Source organism: Amphiura filiformis, chromosome 3 (genome assembly GCF_039555335.1).
Source record: "Amphiura filiformis chromosome 3, Afil_fr2py, whole genome shotgun sequence".
In the NCBI taxonomy this organism is placed as follows: domain Eukaryota; kingdom Metazoa; phylum Echinodermata; class Ophiuroidea; order Amphilepidida; family Amphiuridae; genus Amphiura; species Amphiura filiformis.
Window position 1 is genome coordinate 20,601,223 of NC_092630.1, and position 21,606 is coordinate 20,622,828.

A 21,606-nucleotide genomic window follows, 5' to 3' on the forward strand; every position below is an offset into this window, starting at 1 on the left:
ATGGTTTTTCCAAAAAAATGCATCCAGAGCAAATTATAAACTGAATGGAATTATTGACAAAAGAGTTAAAAAGAACTTCTAATGATGTACAGAGTATACTAAATAACTCCTATATATTGATAAGATTAGTCACACTGTGTACAACTGAACACAATATATTAGTCTTATATTTACAAGGTGAGACACACTGTGTACAATTGTACACACCATTTAAAAAAATTCTACACCACATATGTTTGAAGCATTTGATCAAAAATAGTGTTCCATGTTTTCTACAGGTCTTACACTAACCCCCTGACTAGAATTTAGCTTGTCTACAATGATATTTCATATAAAATTAAAAGGAAAGTACATGTCTTCTGGCAACGTGCTGTAGTGGGTGATGCCCTCTTAGATTATGAAAATGACATTCCGTTAGGCGAGGGCGCTCTGCACTGGAGGATAGCATATGAATGCACAATTGTGCACATGGTGTTTGTTTGCAGTAATAAGCTTCCCATGGTATACAGGGAGCAATAGAAGTCCATGTGTACAATTGTACACAGTATGTACGAAGGGGATAATATGACAAGGGAAAGATGAAGGAGTTTAAATATCCTCCAAACAAGTATCTTGTGTAGGACTGTTACTACAGTGTCTTTTATCTTATGTGATTTACGAATTGACAGGGTAGAAAAGCGTAAATGTTAACTAATCATAATAGCTCAGCTTAGAATCAATATCCAAGGCGCAATGCTAGAAGTACTTAATACCCTGATTTAATTATCCAGCACAGATGTATAGTGTTTGCATGGCAGGACTCTTAATATTTAAGCAAGGACTCAAGCGACCCACAGGAGTAAAGTGAATAAAGGGTTTTATGTCTAGCGGGTAGAGAAAGAAGTGTGGTTTCCTCTGCGTTGTATCAGGTGAAATGTCAGAGAAGGTTGAGAACAAAAGAGCCAGTTGATATCTAGCATATCTCAAGAGATTCTTGATAACAGATCATGTACATGTGTGTAGGAATGATGATTAATGCTTGTAATGTGTACAATCCCAATATTTTAAGGGTAGATGCGGTATTGTTGGTCAAAAAAAAAAAAAAAAATTGATTTTTATTGTCTAAATCAATATGTTATTGAAAAATAACACCTTGATGTTTTGCAACAGTTCATTCTACAAATCATATACTTTGAAAACTTGCTTAATTTATTGTTGTTAATGGGTTATGTACATTTTACAAAAGTGTTGTTGTTTCAGCCCTCTTTACAACATAACTCAAGAACCGCAGGACCTATAAAAGCATTTCTGTGATATTTGAATTCTTCTACACACTCGCAAGGAAATGAGCAATGCAATTTTTGCCGAAGCTCATTACCATTCGCAAGATGTTGTGAACTACCAAATCGCAACACTTAAAAATAGTGTATTACCTTAAGTGGTAAGATATGTTCAAAAATCATCAGGTGGGTAGTTTGAAACGGCATCAAATTGTGATCATTTTATATTGGATGTGAACTAAAATTAGTATAATCACAAAATTATGTTATGGGCAGGGGATAGAAATTGTGCTATCTTCAGTAGAAAGCATTTTGAATAATGATTTGGAATAGCGAAATAGTTTCAAGTTTTCATTTATGTCAGTGGGTAGGTGGCACTTAGGGATAAATGTGAATTTATCATGTACTTGTGCATACTGAAAGTCCTTTTTTGTCTCGCCTGAACTTTGTTCAGGATGGGACTTAGTAATCACTATTTCTGTCTGTCCGTGCGTGTGTGGGTGTGTGTGGATAGATGGATGGATGTATGTGTGTCCGTCCGGAGCTGTATCTGGGGAACCGTAAGACCTTGGTGGGAGTTACGTGATCATGTACACTAATGCGACTTTTGTGTATACTGACCTCTGTGATGGCCATGAAAGTTGCTGGGTAAAGTCAACATTTAGAGTCCAATTTTTGGAAGGTCATTTCCGGGTCATCTGATGAGGTCAAATTAGTAAAAACTGTCGGATGGGCATGAGACTTGGTGGGTACAGTCACCATCGGCCAGGTAATCGTGCCCAACCGAGAACCACCAAAATTTAGGGGTCAAAGGTCAAATTTCAATATTGATCCAATCAAGCTCCAATTGAACAGTCAAATCACCATGGCTTGTTGCAGGTTAATTTACTTCTACCAAAAGTAATCGCGAAAGCAGGTGGTTGTGAGAGCTGGCGAGACTCGTTTAAACTTCTTTCTAATACTAGTCTATTTACCACATTGATTTAAATCAAATGAATTTTTTCTTCAAAATAACCACTTGGAGATATTGATTTACAGATACAGCCAAATAAAGGAAATAATTTCTTTTGCTGTCTTTTGTTTTGAAAACACTTCAACTGTTCATATCTTTGGAACAAAATGTTCAATTTTTATGGGTTTATTTGCAAAATGTAGCTTTGCAAATGCCTTATACAATCATGTAGAAAACTAAAAATTGACTAGACTTAGCTGTGGTCTAAGACCACGAACACAGCCGTGCTGTTACCCCTTAATGACTTTTGACCCCAAAATATATGAAAACCCCATAGAGTTTGGCTAATGTCAATGTATGTGTGCACGTGGCATCACTTTGCCATGTTATTTGTGGCAGAAGGGCATTTTGAAGGTTTTTCGCGTCTCAGACCGGAAGTGACCCCTTAATGACATTTGACCCCAAATAAAAAATACCACATATGAATTGGGTAACCACAATTCATGTGTGAACATACCGTTACTGTCCTATGTTTTTCTTAGCAAATAAAAAATGTTTGAAGGTTTTTCGTTTTATACCGGAAGTGACCCCTTAATGACCTTTGACCCCAAATCTGTGTACACCCCATAGACACTGGGTAATAACAATACATGTGTGCAAGTGGCGTCACTGTCCTACAGAATCTGTGGAAGAAGATGCATTTTAAAGGTATTTCGTTTATACCGGAAGTGACCCCTTAATGAGATTTGACCCCAAATAAAAAAAATACCACATATACATTGGGTGACTGCAGATCACGTGTGAACATACCGTTACTGTTCCATGTTTTGCTTAGCTTATAAAATTTTTTAAGATATTTCGCTTTTTTACCGAAGTGACCCCTTAATGACCTTTGACCCCAAATCTGTGTACACCCCATAGACACTGGGTAATAACAATACATGTGTGCAAGTGGCGTCTCTGTCCCACATAATTTGTGGAAGAAGATGCATTTTAAAGGTATTTCTTTTTATACCGGAAGTGACCCCTTAATGAGCTTTGACCCTAAGTAAAAAAAATACCACATATACATTAAGTGACTACAGATCATATGTGAACATACCGTTACTGTGCTATGTTTTACTTAGCTAATAAAATTTTTGAAGGTTTTTCGTTTTATACCGAAGTGACCCCTTAATGACCTTTGACCCCAAATATGTGTACACCACATAGACACTGGGTAATTACAATGCATGTGTGCAAGTGGCGTCACTGTCCTACGTAATTTGTAGGAGAAGATGCATTTTGAGTTGAAATCACGTTTTGACCCCTGTGACTTCCTGCGTGACCTTTGACCCCACAAGTTTCATGTGACATGTAGGGGCACGGTCAATGATCATTGTGACCAAGTTAGGTCAAAATCGATGTAAGCATGTGAGTGCTAGAGCAAATGTAATGGTTGACAGAAGAAAGAAGAAGAAGAAAGAAAGAACCTGTAAGAAAAAAGACACAGCCGTGACTAACGTCACGGCTGTGTAAATATGCCCAACTTCAGATTGATTTTGCTTGATCATACCACATATGTCTAGCATTCCACTGGTCTCTTTTGACTTTATCATGTGGTATAGCAGTTCTGGGAATCAAGGAAATTGATTTAAATAAAAATAATCTGATTTTTTATAAAAACAAATTCGATTTATGATGATTTTTTTTTAAATAAAAAAAAATCAGCAAATCTGTTAATATTTAATTTATTTCAAACTCAGTTACAATGACATGATGTGATTTAGCTTAGTCACATCACATGTGTATTGCAGCATTTTACAATATTGATTAAGCCAAGATGTAGCATTCATCAACAGGAATCTAGTTGCTATTTAATGTCATTGGTCATGGTCTTGAGGATGCTGGGAATTTTCAAGGGAGGGGATGGTTTTTATCACTGGTGGGTGTGGGTGTGGGGGGTGCATGTATGACATGTCATGTGCATGTTTTGGTGTATTATAGGGCCATTCAGGGAATAAAATTCTGAATAGCAATCATGTGATTTAGTTATAGTACTTTTTCTTCAGCTGAATATATTATTATTAAGGATAATTTTTTACATTTCATGTTTGTGTTCCTTTGACCATGTCACGTACATAATGTTGTAATGCGATTCATCATAAGGCATTATATTGTTATATTTTAAACCAGCCAACATACAAACCACATCACTCACATCACATCACAAAATGTTTAAAGAAGCTATCTTGCACATGAAATCCATCACTGGCATATCAAACTAGAAATACATCACTGAGTATTTAAGCTTCCTTATCATGAAATATGTCCAATGATATAGCATGTGTCATGTCTACTCAGTACTAATGCCCAGGTAGGTTGTGAATCTAATATTCAGAGGCATAAATGTTAGAGACAGAATTTTACTTGTAACCAAGCAATGAATGTGGTGTGGTATGAACATAAGGCAAAAAAAAATTGTTTCGCATCCACCTCTCCCCTCACTTTCTGGGATCAGTCCATTTTTGTTTTTCAATTTTCATATTAAATTTGTTAGTACTTAATCAAAATGTTAATGCAGATGCTAAAAACTGCTAGCAATGTAAATTTTACTTCAAAGCTGCTGTATTTGGTCAATTTAGCAACAAAAAAAAGAAAGAAAGAAACTCAAAAAAACACCTCCCTCCTTCCCAAAAGGTGGGGATGGGGACATGAAACAAATTTTTATTTGTATGTGGCCTAGTGAGATGCTTGTCAAGCAAGAGTCATATTTTATTTGATATTTGTTCCTATCTAACATACTACATTATGCTGAGTTCATGAAATTGAAATTGCATTTCCTGAGATAGGATTATATTTATGTTGTAGAAAACAAAAATAGATACTACTTTTAGCCGTATTTTATATAGCAATTTGGCGATAAAGGACTCACTAAATGGCTTTGTCTCAAATGTGTGCTTTCCTTGCAAATATCCCAGCTTTCTCTAGTATTTACACATTCTGCATTCTTGATGAGTTTCATAAGACATAACTAGAAGGTGTTTGGTTCAATTTGGTGTTACTATATAAATATTTGGTCGAATGTGATAGATGGAAATTTACATTAGAATGTTTCTAATTTCACCAGTTTTCAAGGATTTTATGTTCTGTATTACAACACTGAAAATACATGCATCAGGTGTTTTTTTTCTCTGATAAAATGAAATCTTGACTGGAATAAATAGAAAAATAAAATTGCAATTTCTATCTAATCTGCATAATTCTCATCTGTGCATCAAATCATTCATCCATATGTAATAACACCTTGGAGGCACAAATTTTCTTCCTTTGTATCTAATAAAACTAGAGGTCATCAGCCTGTACGTACTGAAAAATAAACAGCCGGATACAAGTACGATCCAACCTCCCCTATCCCGATTTATTTTATATGAGCCAACGTACTGTGTAATCGGAATAGAAAAACATGTTTTTATGCTTTGACTTTAATTTCATACTTTGAAGCATTCAGAGGGACATTATCTACGTTACATAAATGTGACGTGTCATGTCAAAAGGAGACACTTTTGGGCAGGATCGCAAATGGAGATATAGCCAAAAATCTGCCCGATGGTGATTTTTTCACAATTTGGGATTGTTGCGAATTTGTAATGTTATTAATGTTAAAAATATTGTCTGATAATTTCAGCCCTGAATATAACTGGCATCTTGTATTTTTGAGACATTTTTCAAGGTAATTCCTACTCTCATCATTGTCAATAATATTTTTAAAGACCGATATCTCAATTTCCAATTTTATAATACCATAACTTACGAACTCAATATCTTCGCTTAGGAATGTCCGATTTCATTTGGGTAAACGGCGTTGTGGAGCAAAATATCTTTTTATTTAAGATATGTAAAAACCTCAGAATTGATAACCTGCCCAAAAGTGTCTCCTTTTGACATGACACGTCACAAATATACAGCACTCAAATGCCATCAAGTTATTATCCTATATTGAGTAATCCTTTGTTGACATAATGCAATATTTTGACTTTTAATGTAATGAAATTATACGCAATTCACTTGTCCAGATTTTTCACTTTTTCAACCAATGCTTGGTCCCATATTTGGCTGGATAAAAGAGATTGTAGAATTATGTATTCTGACATGATTTGCTGTTAAGCCTATTGCTACATTAAAGGCAGATAAGATGGCAAGAGTCATATTTTTTCCAGTTTTAGCCAAAGCTGAAAAATTGCAGTGTACTTATTAATATCAATGCATTGATCTTATAGGGAAGCCAATGGCATTTATATTTCCATAGGTCTTGCAGGTTTTGAGTTATGGCCAATAATATATCAAAACAAAAGTTTTGGGTGCTCCCCGAGAAAAATCATGCCCATGTGGCAGAAATGACACCACCTTTATCAAGTTGGGATCTCCTTTATCCTTTATAGGACTCATACCATTTTTCTTGTGGGTCAGCTCAATATTTGAGTGCAAACACAACACCGCTATGTCATGATCCCCTCCAACCTTTCTTAACGGAGAATGAACACACAGTGACCTTCTTTTCCAATTTTGTCATTTCAGATATTTGTGGAACTGATAAACCAAAGCTGAACTTGGGTAAGTGATATAGTAATTTTGTTGGGTGCATTACATAGTGACGGATCTATACTTTACAGTAAATGATGATGTATAGTGATGGATGTTGAGCTCTCGAAAAAATTGCGCAAGACATAGTGACGGATAACTTTGGCAATCTCTTACATATGTGACCCCTTGGCACAACTGAGCCCGGATGTCGCCAGTGCCACTATTGAGATATGCTCCATCGAACTTAACAATAAACAATAGGAAACAAAGGATTTATTGACTGTTTTATTGATTTTCACTACTTAAATGTCAAGTACTATAGACATGATATACATCATTTTAAAGCTATTTTCAAGCAGAATATTTTGGTTGAATATCTCAAAAATGATGATTGGCGACTTCAGGGCTCAGTTGTGCCGAGGGGTCACATATGTGAAATATGTGGAAACAAATTTGAGAATCAATCACATTCACATTGTCTGCCAGATACACATATTCAAAATGATTAATTTCTAGCATTCCATAATGATTATAACCAAATATGTAAATTAATATCAAATTGGACCTTGTGTTGGTTTTGCTCATACATCTTCAAGATTTTGAAGTTTATTTATCACTCATATGTCCAAGCATGCAATCTATCATTAGCCAATCGGTCTTGTAGTACCATACTACCAGAGAGCTAAATAAATTGCACTTATTACACTGTGCAAATAGTGGTAGGCTTCACCATGAATACCAATGAGTCCGTCTTCAAAAACAAATTTATGATATGGTTAAAGGTGATTTTGTAGGCATTTCTGATGTGACAAGCACTGCATTTGCATTCTTTGCTTAGTTGTTCAACTTCATTATTATTATTAATAGCTTTGTTCAGGGCTTCAAGACATGTTGTTGCTGTGACACATTTTTGCTGCAACAGAAAAAACATCAAGATTTGTGACTGTTTTTGGGGGGTGTATTTGCAACATACAAAACATTGTGATGCTGATAATCTTTCTTTCTAGCAACATCTGTTAATCCATCCAAGTCTTATGAAACGCCTTATGTTGTGTATGTTGCTTAATGTTGTTATTAATGTTACTAGCAACCTGATCTAAATGAAATAGCACTTTATAAAATTGTGTTTGGTATGTATTGCAAAGTGCACTAAATTGTGAACATTTGCACTTTGCAAAACATACAAACACATCTTTGAACAAGTTCATCAGGAATGTTGATTTTAGTAACTGTGGATTTTGTTTGTTTCTAACAAATCAATTGGGAGAACTCTAAAGTCATTGATCGGGAAGCTGATAAGACTACCAGTTGGCTAAAAGAAGTCATTTGAATCCGCAGAAAAGGACATGACACTCTAAACAAGGACGAGGGGCCTATGTACTCAACAACATCTTTGACCAACTCAACATGCCCTCTACGGTGCTTCCTGTTGTCCATAAAAAGAAACAGTCAGATATGATGAGTTGCCAGTCTGATGAAACCACTAGCGTAGTGGTTGTCACTACAACATCATCATTTTACATAGGAATTGTTAGAACGAACAAAATCCACAGACATACAAACACAATTTATAAAGTGCTATTTCATTTAGATGAGGTTGGCAGTAACAATAATAAAACATACTGGCTCTCTATAGTATAACTGGCCTGTTAAAATTATGATATGACCCACTGTCTGCCATTCCTATCCACTTAAGTGGGTACTACACCCCTCGATGAATTGTGTCTATTTTTACATTTTTCTCAAAAACTAATAACATAATGGTAACAAATGTTATGTATATTATAGAGAAAGGAATCCAATTACTACACTGGAATTTCAGTGACCCAAGACAAGCGGTTTGTTATTTATGATAAGAAATAAGGTACCGCTAGGATGTACCTCTTTTTCTATCATATATACTGAAACGCTTGTCTTCATTCACTGAAATTTCAGTGTAGTAATTGGATTCCTTGCCCCAATAATATACATAACTTTTGTTACCAGTGTGTTATTATTTTTTGAGAAAAATGCAAATATAGTCACAAATTTACCACAGGGGTGTAGTACCCCGTTAAAGGTATGCATTTTGAGTACCATTGGTAAAATAATCACAAATGGAAATCTATAGGCAACTTTATGATATGCAAATGTGTTTTTAAAGGTCATTTTTTAAGGCCAGGTTATTTATTTTCAAAGAAGAACCACCTTGTGAAAACATGACACCACCCGACAAAACCAAAACATTTCATTACCATGATTACAGGCCTGAGTTGCTGTTACTTAGCCTTCTGAAAGAAGTAGCTATACCTTTCCCAATTCTGTGGATGTGAGACAAAGTCAAATTCATGGCATCTGGTACGAGAGCTGTAGCCAGAATGCGGGGGAAAATGTCCAGATTAGCCTTTTTTTGAAGGTCCACTTTTTACCTCCCTGCAACGCCCCAACAAATTCTGGCTACAGGCTTGTCTGGTACTTTCTGCATTAGTGAAATATGTGAGATTTTTTACTACTGCTGGTGATAATCCACAAGCCTTGGCTGAAAGCAAGCATACCAATTACCATACTTGTGACTATGAGGTCGGATTTATGGGGAATAAAAGTGAGCTTATATCGGAAAGTGGGTTTAGATACCTCGTGATTATGGTATTACTGGTTGACTAAAAATAAAATGTGTATTCTCAGATACCCTCTGCTCTCGAGTCTTTTTTTTTTGTAGATTTAATATGCAGTGCTCTACTTTGAAATTCAATTAGTTCAATATTTTAAAATTGGGGGATGCACTTTTTAACCTACGTAAATGACTCTATGGCACAGATAATTCATTAAGTCTAGTGCACCAATGTCCTTTTTTCCCTTTTAATGTCATTTGGACCAAGAGTTGAACATTATGTAAATGACAATACAATCAAAGTAATGTTATGGGATAATTCTAGAATTTTATTAACCTGCAATAAACTTTAGTTGGTACAAAGACTTGGACAGGTTGGGATTATTGTGACCTCCAATCTCTTGGCTATTTTGTTAGTAAGGTTAGGCAAATTCCAATAATAGGATTTGTTTTAAAATGGCCAGGGAAGTATATAATTATATAAGTGACACTTTTAATAATGGATTTGGGGCACTGGGAATGGATGCAAATCAAATATTTATTGTGTCTGTTTGGCAGTTGATAAATTTCATCCCAGATGCATTGCTGCATTTTTCATTTATAAGACCCAGTCCACACTGGTTTATTTTCGTCATCGTGTCATTATTACCCGATTATGACACGATTATGATACATGAATGATGAGAGCGTTAACGGTATTAAATTACAAAGCCCATTGAGTAAACATTAATACAACAACAAAATGCGTACGCACAGGTAATTTTCATCGGCATTTACGACATGATCATGCTAGAAACCGGCCCGATGATGGAAATTTTCATCATTCGCAAATGATGACACGATTGTAGTATGCCAACGACATTGAGCGGACACACGTTACGAATATTATAATACGATTATGACACGATCATAATCGACGGGAAAAAACACACTTGTGTGGACCGGGTCTAATTCCGACCACAAACTTCGCATGAGTAGTATTTTAATTTTGATATCTCAGCTTGGGTTAAATCTGGGAAGTGGTGAAACTTTGATATGTATACACCTTGCAGCAAAGAAAAATTGCTTTCTTCCAAGCAGGCATTTTGCGTGCCTTACCAATTACACTAAAGTGTCAATGTAATAGAGCAGAATTAAGCTGTGGCTGGCTGGTTGGCATTTTGATGTTTGTGAACAAAGGTTAAACAAATCTCATGAGGAGACATTCTCCATGGGCTGAGAAGACGGGTTGAAATCATTATGCAAACTGCAGAATTATGCAGACTGAACGGTACCATAGTGCTGCTGCAAGTCATAATACAGTTCATTCGCAAAATTAATGGGGGAATTTATTGTATGAGATGTGTCCTGTACACTTCTCAAAAATTTAAGGATTAGACTTTAGGATTAGATTTAAGGATAAAACCACCAGTAACATAGTGCATCAGGTGAGCATATTAATATCATTCAACAACAGAACATTGCACTACTGATTATTAGCAACCTGAGAACAGGAATCAGCACTGTCAGTTTCTGAGCCTCTGAATATTTTGAGTACTGTAGTGTAAGTTGTGCAATTTGTTAATATATCTTTTGCATTCAATTTTCTACTGAAGATAACAGTCTCTTATTTACTGTCTACTGCATACACATATGCTTTTACATGAAATTGCTTCTTATATAATACTGCACACCAACTGGACACAGTAATAACATTAGATGCTATCTACTGAAGATAACAGGCTCTTATTTACTGTCTACTGCATGCACATATGCTTTTACATGAAATTGCTTCTTATATAATACTGCACACCAACTGGACACAGTAATGACATTAGATGCTATCTACTGAAGATAACAGTCTCTTATTTACTGTCTACTGCATACACATATGCTTTTACATGAAATTGCTTCTTATATAATACTGCACACCAACTGGACACAGTAATGACATTAGATGTTATCTACTGAAGATAACAGTCTCTTATTTACTGTCTACTGCATGCACATATGCTTTTACATGAAATTGCTTCTTATATAATACTGCACACCAACTGGACTCAGTAATGACATTAGATGTTATCTACTGAAGATAACAGTCTCTTATTTACTGTTTACTGCATACACATATGCTTTTACATGAAATTGCTTCTTATATAATACTGCACACCAAACCGACACAGTAATGACATTAGATGCTATCTACTGAAGATAACAGTCTCTTGTTTACTGTCTACTGCATGCACATAAGCTTTTACATGAAATTGCTTCTTATATAATACTGCACACCAACTGGACACAGTAATGACATTAGATGCTATCTACTGAAGATAACAGTCTCTTTACTGTCTACTGCATACACATATGCTTTTATATGAAATTGCTTCTTATATAATACTGTACACCAACCAGACACAATAATGACATTAGATGCTATCTACTGAAGATAACAGTCTCTTATTTACTGTCTACTGCATACACATATGCTTTTACACGAAATTGCTTCTTATATAATACTGCACAACAACTGGACATATGCAGTAATGACATTAGATGCTATCTACTGAAGATAACAGTCTCTTATTTACTGTCTACTGCATGCACATATGCTTTTATATGACTGCACACCAACTGGACTCAGTAATGACATTAGATGCTATCTACTGAAGATAACAGTCTCTTATTTACTGTCTACTGCATGCACATATGCTTTTACACGAAATTGCTTCTTATATAATACTGCACACCAACTGGACTCAGTAAAGACATTAGATGCTATCTACTGAAGATAACAGTCTCTTATTTACTGTCTACTGCATACACATATGCTTTTACACGAAATTGCTTCTTATATAATACTGCACACCAACTGGACATATGCAGTAATGACATTAGATGCTATCTACTGAAGATAACAGTCTCTTATTTACTGTCTACTGCATGCACATATGCTTTTACATGAAATTGCTTCTTATATAATACTGCACAACAACTGGACATATGCAGTAATGACATTAGATGCTATCTACTGAAGATAACAGTCTCTTATTTACTGTCTACTGCATGCACATATGCTTTTATATGAAATTGCTTCTTATATAATACTGCACAACAACTGGACACAGTAATGACATTAGATGCTATCTACTGAAGATAACAGTCTCTTGTTTACTGTCTACTGCATGCACATATGCTTTTACACGAAATTGCTTCTGATATAATACTGCACACCAACTGGACTCAGTAATGACATTAGATGCTATCTACTGAAGATAACAGTCTCTTATTTACTGTCTACTGCATGCACATATGCTTTTACACAAAATTGCTTCTTATATAATACTGCACACCAACTGGACTCAGTAAAGACATTAGATGCTATCTACTGAAGATAACAGTCTCTTATTTACTGTCTACTGCATATACACATGCTTTTACATGAAATTGCTTCTTATATAATACTGTACACCAACCAGACACAGTATTGACATTAGATGCTATCTACTGAAGATAACAGTCTCTTATTTACTGTCTACTGCATACACATATGCTTTTACATGAAATTGCTTCTGATATAATACTGCACATCAACCAGACACAGTATTGACATTAGATGCTATCTACTGAAGATAACAGTCTCTTATTTACTGTCTACTGCATATACACATGCTTTTACATGAAATTGCTTCTTATATAATACTGTACACCAACCAGACACAGTAATGACATTAGATGCTATCTACTGAAGATAACATTCTCTTATTTACTGTTTACTGCATACACATATGCTTTTACATGAAATTGCTTCTTATATAATACTGCACACCAAACCGACACAGTAATGACATTAGATGCTATCTACTGAAGATAACAGTCTCTTGTTTACTGTCTACTGCATGCACATAAGCTTTTACATGAAATTGCTTCTTATATAATACTGCACACCAACTGGACACAGTAATGACATTAGATGCTATCTACTGAAGATAACAGTCTCTTTACTGTCTACTGCATACACATATGCTTTTATATGAAATTGCTTCTTATATAATACTGTACACCAACCAGACACAATAATGACATTAGATGCTATCTACTGAAGATAACAGTCTCTTATTTACTGTCTACTGCATACACATATGCTTTTACACGAAATTGCTTCTTATATAATACTGCACACCAACTGGACATATGCAGTAATGACATTAGATGCTATCTACTGAAGATAACAGTCTCTTATTTACTGTCTACTGCATGCACATATGCTTTTACATGAAATTGCTTCTTATATAATACTGCACAACAACTGGACACAGTAATGACATTAGATGCTATCTACTGAAGATAACAGTCTCTTATTTACTGTCTACTGCATGCACATATGCTTTTACACGAAATTGCTTCTGATATAATACTGCACACCAACTGGACTCAGTAATGACATTAGATGCTATCTACTGAAGATAACAGTCTCTTATTTACTGTCTACTGCATGCACATATGCTTTTACACAAAATTGCTTCTTATATAATACTGCACACCAACTGGACTCAGTAAAGACATTAGATGCTATCTACTGAAGATAACAGTCTCTTATTTACTGTCTACTGCATGCACATATGCTTTTACATGAAATTGCTTCTTATGTAATACTGCACATCAACCAGACACAGTATTGACATTAGATGCTATCTACTGAAGATAACAGTCTCTTATTTACTGTCTACTGCATGCACACATGCTTTTACATGAAATTGCTTCTTATGTAATACTGCACATCAACCAGACACAGTAATGACATTAGATGCTATCTACTGAAGATAACAGTCTCTTATTTACTGTCTACTGCATACACATATGCTTTTACATGAAATTGCTTCTTATGTAATACTGCACATCAACCAGACACAGTAATGACATTAGATGCTATCTACTGAAGATAACAGTCTCTTATTTACTGTCTACTGCATATACATATGCTTTTACATGAAATTGCTTCTTATATAATACTGTACACCAACCAGACACAGTAATGACATTAGATGCTATCTACTGAAGATAACATTCTCTTATTTACTGTTTACTGCATACACATTAGAGTCACGCGGTAGCCGTGACCAGCAAGTTTTTAAAAAAAAGACTGATAAAGAAGACTAATAACAGATGCTCCCGCGAGACTATATTTACAGCTAACATTAAAACACTTGACTTCTATTGTTCGATGTTATTTTTCGCTGGGTACAAAATGTATCTAAAACCATGCTAAATGTTATTTACAGTCCCAGGTGTAATATCTTGACAACTCATTAATTCAAAAAGGGCCACCAATCCTACAGTCAATCATTGTTCGTAATAAACAAATATTTTTGCTTCCATTTCACGCGGTATTTCATAGCGAAAATTAGTTGCAAATCATACTGATCCAGAATTTTTAGACACTGCTACAGGTCTACCTGGTTATCACCTTCACACTACTTTTTCAGATTCACTTCCAACTATACCCTAGCAATTTCTGAAATACCGTACATACAAATTCCGAACCCCATTCGCCAAAAAATCAAGTTTTTCACAATTCTTTTGTTCTTTTCGGACGACACATCAATTCATATAATAAATATTGTACATCGACACGCTATTTCGCAGCCGAGTCTCGTGGTGTAATGGTTAAGGCATTGAACTCCTAATCCGGGGACTCGAGTTCAAAATCCGATGACCAACTTATTTTTTCAATATTTTATTAAACAATAATTTTATTGTCATTAATCAAGGATAACACAATTTTAATCATCCAGTGCTATTATGATATTATTTTTTTTTATCAAAGCAAGATGTTACCAATATTTTTCTCATTTTTAGTTCTGTCCTACTACGGGGCAATTCGCATGATAATAGGACAATAAAACATGTGATATGTATGAATGGTCGTTGAATCGATCTAGAGACCTGTCTCTTTGTCATCTTCAGCTATCGTAGAACTGTATTCCAACATGATTGTCATTTCAATTGTTATACCGTTCCAGTTGGTTTATTGCATACACTCTATAGGTGTGAAAAATTATTATAGTATGGAAGGCCAGCAGGGACAAAAACGTATCCAAAAAGATACAACCAAATATGGAAAGCCACTAAAGTCATAGTTACGTAAAGGCAAATTAATAAAGCGGCAAAAATACCCAAATGCCTATTAAAAGGAGGGACTGTCCCCACCATAGACACACGGAACCCCCGATAGAGAGCAGGGCTTGAAGAATGAGGGAAATTAAAACTACAAACCGCGAAAGACCGCCAACAACCGCCACTTAATAGGAAATCTAACTTGATTGCCCGCCAAGGGCAACAAAGAACTATTAACCGCGAATTTGGATATCCAACTAGATTGCCCAGAGGGCTACAAAAAACCACAATTATGGTTGACATGAAGAATGAGGAAATTAAAACTACAAACCGCGAAAGACCGCTAACAACCGCCGCTTAATAGGGAAATCCAACTAGATTGCCCCGCAGGGCTACAAAGAACTATCAACCGCGAAATTTGGATATCCAACTAGATTACCCGCAGGGCTACAAAAACTACAATCATTAAAACATAATTATCTTGCTAAGTCGTGGCACTTAGACGCTTCCGTAGTATAAGCCTTGCTACATATACACGCATTTCTCAGCTTCAATTTGAAGTAAATCGCACTGACTCTGTGTCTCGCTGGCATCGTCAACATTGGGTATGTGTTGTTCATATTTACATTTTCTTAGTTGCCTTGAATAAAGTTTATTAAAATGTATATGTATCCCTATTAACATTACAGTCACACAGTAGATGTGACCAGCAAGTTTTAAAAATAAACGGCTGATAAAGTTTTATTAAATTATTTACTGTCATAAATCAAGGATAACATATAATTTCAAACATCTATGTTTCGCTTTTATTCGTTTTATGGAGTACTTCAGTAACCCGATGACTTTCCAAACTTAAAGCTGCTTGGCTACATTCATAAAAAGAAATAAAATCCACCAAAAAAAAGCGTTGACAACGTAAAAGCAGCAAGTTTAAAAAGCCCCACCTCGCTCACTTTTTGAAACTTGGTCCCATTTTGAATATCAACAGCAAATCGGTGCTTCTAACGTTTAAACAATAGCATCATTGCCATTAACATGCCTACTTATTATAAAACAAAACATATATAGGATATTGGCCATGAACAACATAATAACCTTTCTGATCGTTCCAGAATGCTAACAACTTAATATCGCATCGGCACATTAAAGATACATAACACTTCTGGAAATGTTTTAAGTTGATAATTATGACAAAGTTTAAATCAGTATCTTTTACAAATGGGACCAAGTTTCAAAAAGTGAGCCGAGGTGGGGGCTTTTTAAACTTGCTGCTTTCTTTACGTTGTCAACGTTTTTTTGGTGGATATGCTTTTACATGAAATTGCTTCTTATATAATACTGCACACCAACTGGACACATGCAGTAATGACATTAGATGCTATCTACTGAAGATAACAGTCTCTTATTTACTGTTTACTGCATACACATATGCTTTTACATGAAATTGCTTCTTATATAATACTGCACACCAACCAGACACAGTAATGACATTAGATGCTATCTACTGAACATTCTTATTTACTGTCTACTGCATATAGTTGGTCCATATGCTATGATGTCACTAGTTGATGGAGTGTCCCCTATTTCTATTTGACATACACCTGCCTCACCCCTGATGCTTCCTTAAGAAATTGAGAGACCAAATACTCTCACATAGTGCAGACTAGTACCTTTCACCTACTTTCTGCGGCCATTTTGGGTTGTCCTCACTTTTTAAAAACTCTCCTATCACCAAACCCCTCTCTCTACACCATCTCTCTATAATTCTATATGCACATAAAATGATGAGATACGTGGGGACCCCTACCTATAATCCCCACTCGGTAAAACAGTGTTTTATCACTTTTCTGGCATACCTTAATTGTGGGGACTTTGTGATGTCCCCACTTCGTAAAAAAAATCCATTGAAAAGCACCATGCATGTCCTCACAATTACGGTTGGATGACAGCTCTCCCCCCCCCCTCTCTCTCTCTCTTTCTCTCTTCTCACTGCTACTGATATATCAACTGGCAGTAAAGTAAATCATCATGAAATTCACAGATGATCCCTTGGAGTTGAGTTGTGTAAAACATCCTGACATATTTAAAATTAGGTCACCTCTGATGACATGGTCAAACAGGATAATGTTGCTAATAATGGCTTATGGCTATAATGATATTTTGATGGTTTGTCCACATGGTCAACTATATATTTGCATTTACTCTTTATACTGCCTATGTTTTATATAAAAAAATGGCTTCCTGGATTGGTGGGATAAATATAGTGCTTGAAATGTGATGCCTGTGCATGTTTTTGCACAAGCTCTGTTTAATAAGTTCCTGTGGTTGCTGTGAATGTAAACTAGGTAGATGGTATTGATGTTCTGGTTGCATCAACAATGACCCAGAATTTAGGTCGTCAAGTGACCATAACAGGTGGGACTTGAGGATTAAGGTGGCGCTTAGAGGCAACTCGGTTTTTGACCAGTTTTAGATGTTGTTGGCAATTTCAGCCCAAACATACATGATGTGAAAATCCCTAGATCCAACTAGGTATCCCTCTGGCAGAGGATCACTAGTTCCATACTCTCCAGGCATGTTTTGGTATGCCCTACCTGGGAGGCCCCATGTCACATGGGGGAAAATGGGAGATCACACATAAACATGCCAGATTTCCTAAAATAACGACAAAAGCTGTTAAAACAGGCTGCTGAATTCTGCAAAATTGTGATAAATGAGGAGAAATAATGCTAAATATGTGTGATTTACCATTTTCCCCATGTGACATGGGGCCTCCTGGGGATGCCCTATACCAGTATACATGTAGATTCAAACCATAATTTTACTTGTATGCCATCAATAGCTGTACTCAATTAAATTAGCTAGTGTCTTTATCTTAATATTGCCTTTTCCTGTGCTATTAAGATATATACGTTCTTGTCCATCGTAAGTGGTCCAATGCTACAATTATGTGCATATGAAAGACCTGTGTGTATTTATGGCAATTTGGAAATGGGAAGGAGAAATGAAGTGGTTGTCATGCAAGCTACAATCAACGAAATTAATGTTGGCACAATCTGGCATACTAAATGTAAATTGCCACCCCTCTCCCCCAGTTCAATGTTGATGAAAGCACTTTTTCCATTGGGCTCTCCAGTCTCCCCAACATTGATTGAGGGGGAATGGGGGAGGGAAGGGGAAAGGAGAAGGTTTTGTACTTCTCATCAAACATAGTTATACTAATTTCACTGAATTATCAGAGCGGCAATGAAGAGTTGCAATATATTGTCAAGGTGTGCCAACTATTAATTTTGTTGATTGTAGCTCATATTTCAGGGTGTGAAAGTGTTATGTGCTAGAATAGAATGTAATGAAATTTTGATTTGATTAAGGGCTGGGGTATGAGCGTTTGGACAGTATTTATTTTGGGACATTAGAGCACATCAGACATATCGAATTGCATTCTGAATACAAAGAATGTCATTCTGATATCAAATAATTTTGATTTTTGAAATTCGCAATTTAATACACATTTTATGGCAAATCATTAAAATTGATATTTTTGATATTTAACAGTACTTGAAGTAAACTTTATAAATCTGATGATTTATACTTAAAGTGTATGTAGGTGGGATGAAAAGCCGACGATCAATTGAAAATTTTGACCTTTAAATTATTGAAGATATGGATTTTTTTCCCAAAACACCAAAAAAATTAGGTCTTTTTGGAAAAAAATCCATATCTTCAATATGAAAGGTCAAAATTTTCAATTGACCGTCGGCTTTTCCTCCCTGCTACATACACTTTAAGAATATATCATTAGATTTAAATAATTTACTTCGAGGACTGTTATATATCAACAATTTGAAAAATATCAAATTTTTATAATTTGTCATAAAATTTGTATTATATTGTGATTTTAAAAAATGAAAATTATTTGATATCAGAAAGAAATGCTTCGTATTCAGAATGCAATTCGATAGGTCTGAGGTGCTCTCATGTCCCACAAAAAAATACTGTCGAAACGCAATAAACGCTGATTTTGGATCCCTTAATGTAAAGCAGGAAATAATCAAGGTTTTTTATCTTCAAATTTATTAGAGAAATATCTTTAATGATATGGTGAAATGGTGCTTCTATAGTTTGGTGAGTTTTTTTGTAGTACAGATATTGAGAACAAAGCGAAATTCGATTTAGGATTCATGATGTTTCAAACTTTCAATTACATGTTTGAAGTTTGAAGATTGAAAGTGTATATATTTATTTAAGAATTTATACTCAATGAAAAAAAACCCTGTTCTATGGGCAGGTGGGTGGACTGGTTAAGTAGGGTTGATCGATCAGTAAAAGGCTTAAATGACCCTGAAAAAATCACAGAAAGCTTGAAGATTCAGAAGGGGAAAACCTCAACATTTTTTGCAAACAAATTTTGAATACTTTCAGAATTTTTTCTGTCCAAATCAATCAACTTTGGTCATGGTCAAAAAATGGCTGTTTTTATTTCATACAGCTTAAGAAAAAATCCCCAAAATGCAAAATCTGGGTTGGTCGGGCTCATAGAACAAGGCTTTTTTTTGGTCACCAATATGATGAACTAGGTTGCTATTACTTGATATTGCAAAGATGACTAGAATACAGGAAAGTAATGTAAGATTTACTGGTAATGACTTGGTGTATGTTGGGGTTTGATGTCTGTGTTCTTTATAATAGACAAGCCCAGGTTGTATACATTGATGATTTCATATTTCTCCTTTAGCATGCATAACCAACATAATGTACACAGGCAGAATGGTATTTTGAAATGCTGCGTTTTAGGTGGCCCTCAAAATATTATTGTGGATAATAATGAATATGAAATGGACTATGTATTAAAGTTAAATAATAATTTACAACTGGTAACCAGCCAAAGCCGGTACTGCAGTGCCGGTCTGCTATTCAATTGTGTGGTGCATTGGGTGACATGTATTTTCTATGTCATTTGCCTATACGATGATAAAAAAATAAAAATCATTGTATAGATCCCTGAACTATTAATTGATGGAAGTACAAGAAAGAAAGCATAATTCAGGGGAAAATGCACATGTTTTGAAAAGTTAATTCAGTTTCACTTTCCTGAGTGTGTTTTGATTCCTGGCTTAGGTAAATTCCAATAAGAAAGTGTTTTGATATGAATTAGGATTTGCATAATGGGAATTACAGATTATTTTCAGTATCTTAGGTTAAATCAACACCATGGTGATGCCTTAATATGTTCGGTTAGAAAAATCAGATAACTATTTACAAATCACCAGCAGGGTTGTAGCTAGGATAGTTTTAGTGCTGGGCAGCATTTAATGAAAATCTTGCATATTTGGCAATTTTTTGCCAAAATTGACCAAATTCTTGACTAATCCAATAAACCCGCTAAAAACCCACTAATTGTTATGAATTCCCATCGTAAAAGCCTATCCCACAATTAATCCAATAAAATTGTGCAATTTTGGCCTTTGAGTGGTGGGCTCCAGTGCTAAAATTGCAGTTGAGTGGTGGGCTCCAAAACTGAGTGGTGGGATCTGCCGCCCACCACCGCCCACTGAAGCTACATCCCTGATCACCAGAATTGAATTACAAGTTGAAATGCAGAACAGAGAAGTATAATATTTATATGGAAACAACAAATCTGCCATATACTATCTACTGTAGATAGCAACATACTGAGGTTTTTCTTGTGTGAAAGTTGAGTTGTACACACACTGGCAGGTCATCAGTATTTATACTCTCTCTCAATTTTAAGCAGGTCAAAATGGCTAATTAGGGTTACTTTCATCTTGTTGACTAAATGCATGCTGCATGAAGCACAACTGTGATGTGCTTGTGCATCAGGGGGTGCTTGAGGAAAAGGGTGGTGTCCAGCGTTCAAATTTTGGTTGTCCGGTTGCCGGGACAACTAAAAAGTCCCCGGACAACCAAAAATACTGATTCTGTTGTCCGCTGGACAACCATAAATCTAGCCAAAAGTCACATTTGTAGGCCTATGGACAACCAAAAACTTAGACGGACAACCAGAAATTGTAATCTGGTTGTCCGTGGGACAACCATTTATTTTTCCTAAATTCGAACACTGGTGGTGTCCCCCCTTGAGTTTAGGCAATTTGTAAAAGGTGTGTGTTATAATTATTCATTTAGCTAAC

At 35.5% G+C, this 21,606-nt stretch overlaps 1 protein-coding gene across 1 annotated transcript in view; it reads left to right on the top strand.

Moving 5' to 3' along the window:
- LOC140148198 (synapsin-like) overlaps nt 1-21,606 on the top strand; it is a 503,295-nt gene that overhangs the window by 28,438 nt on the left and 453,251 nt on the right. Inside the window, exon 2 of the mRNA XM_072170058.1 lies at nt 6,769-6,804. The gene's annotated coding sequence lies outside the window, so the exon portion shown is untranslated. The remainder of the gene's footprint in view (nt 1-6,768; nt 6,805-21,606) is intronic.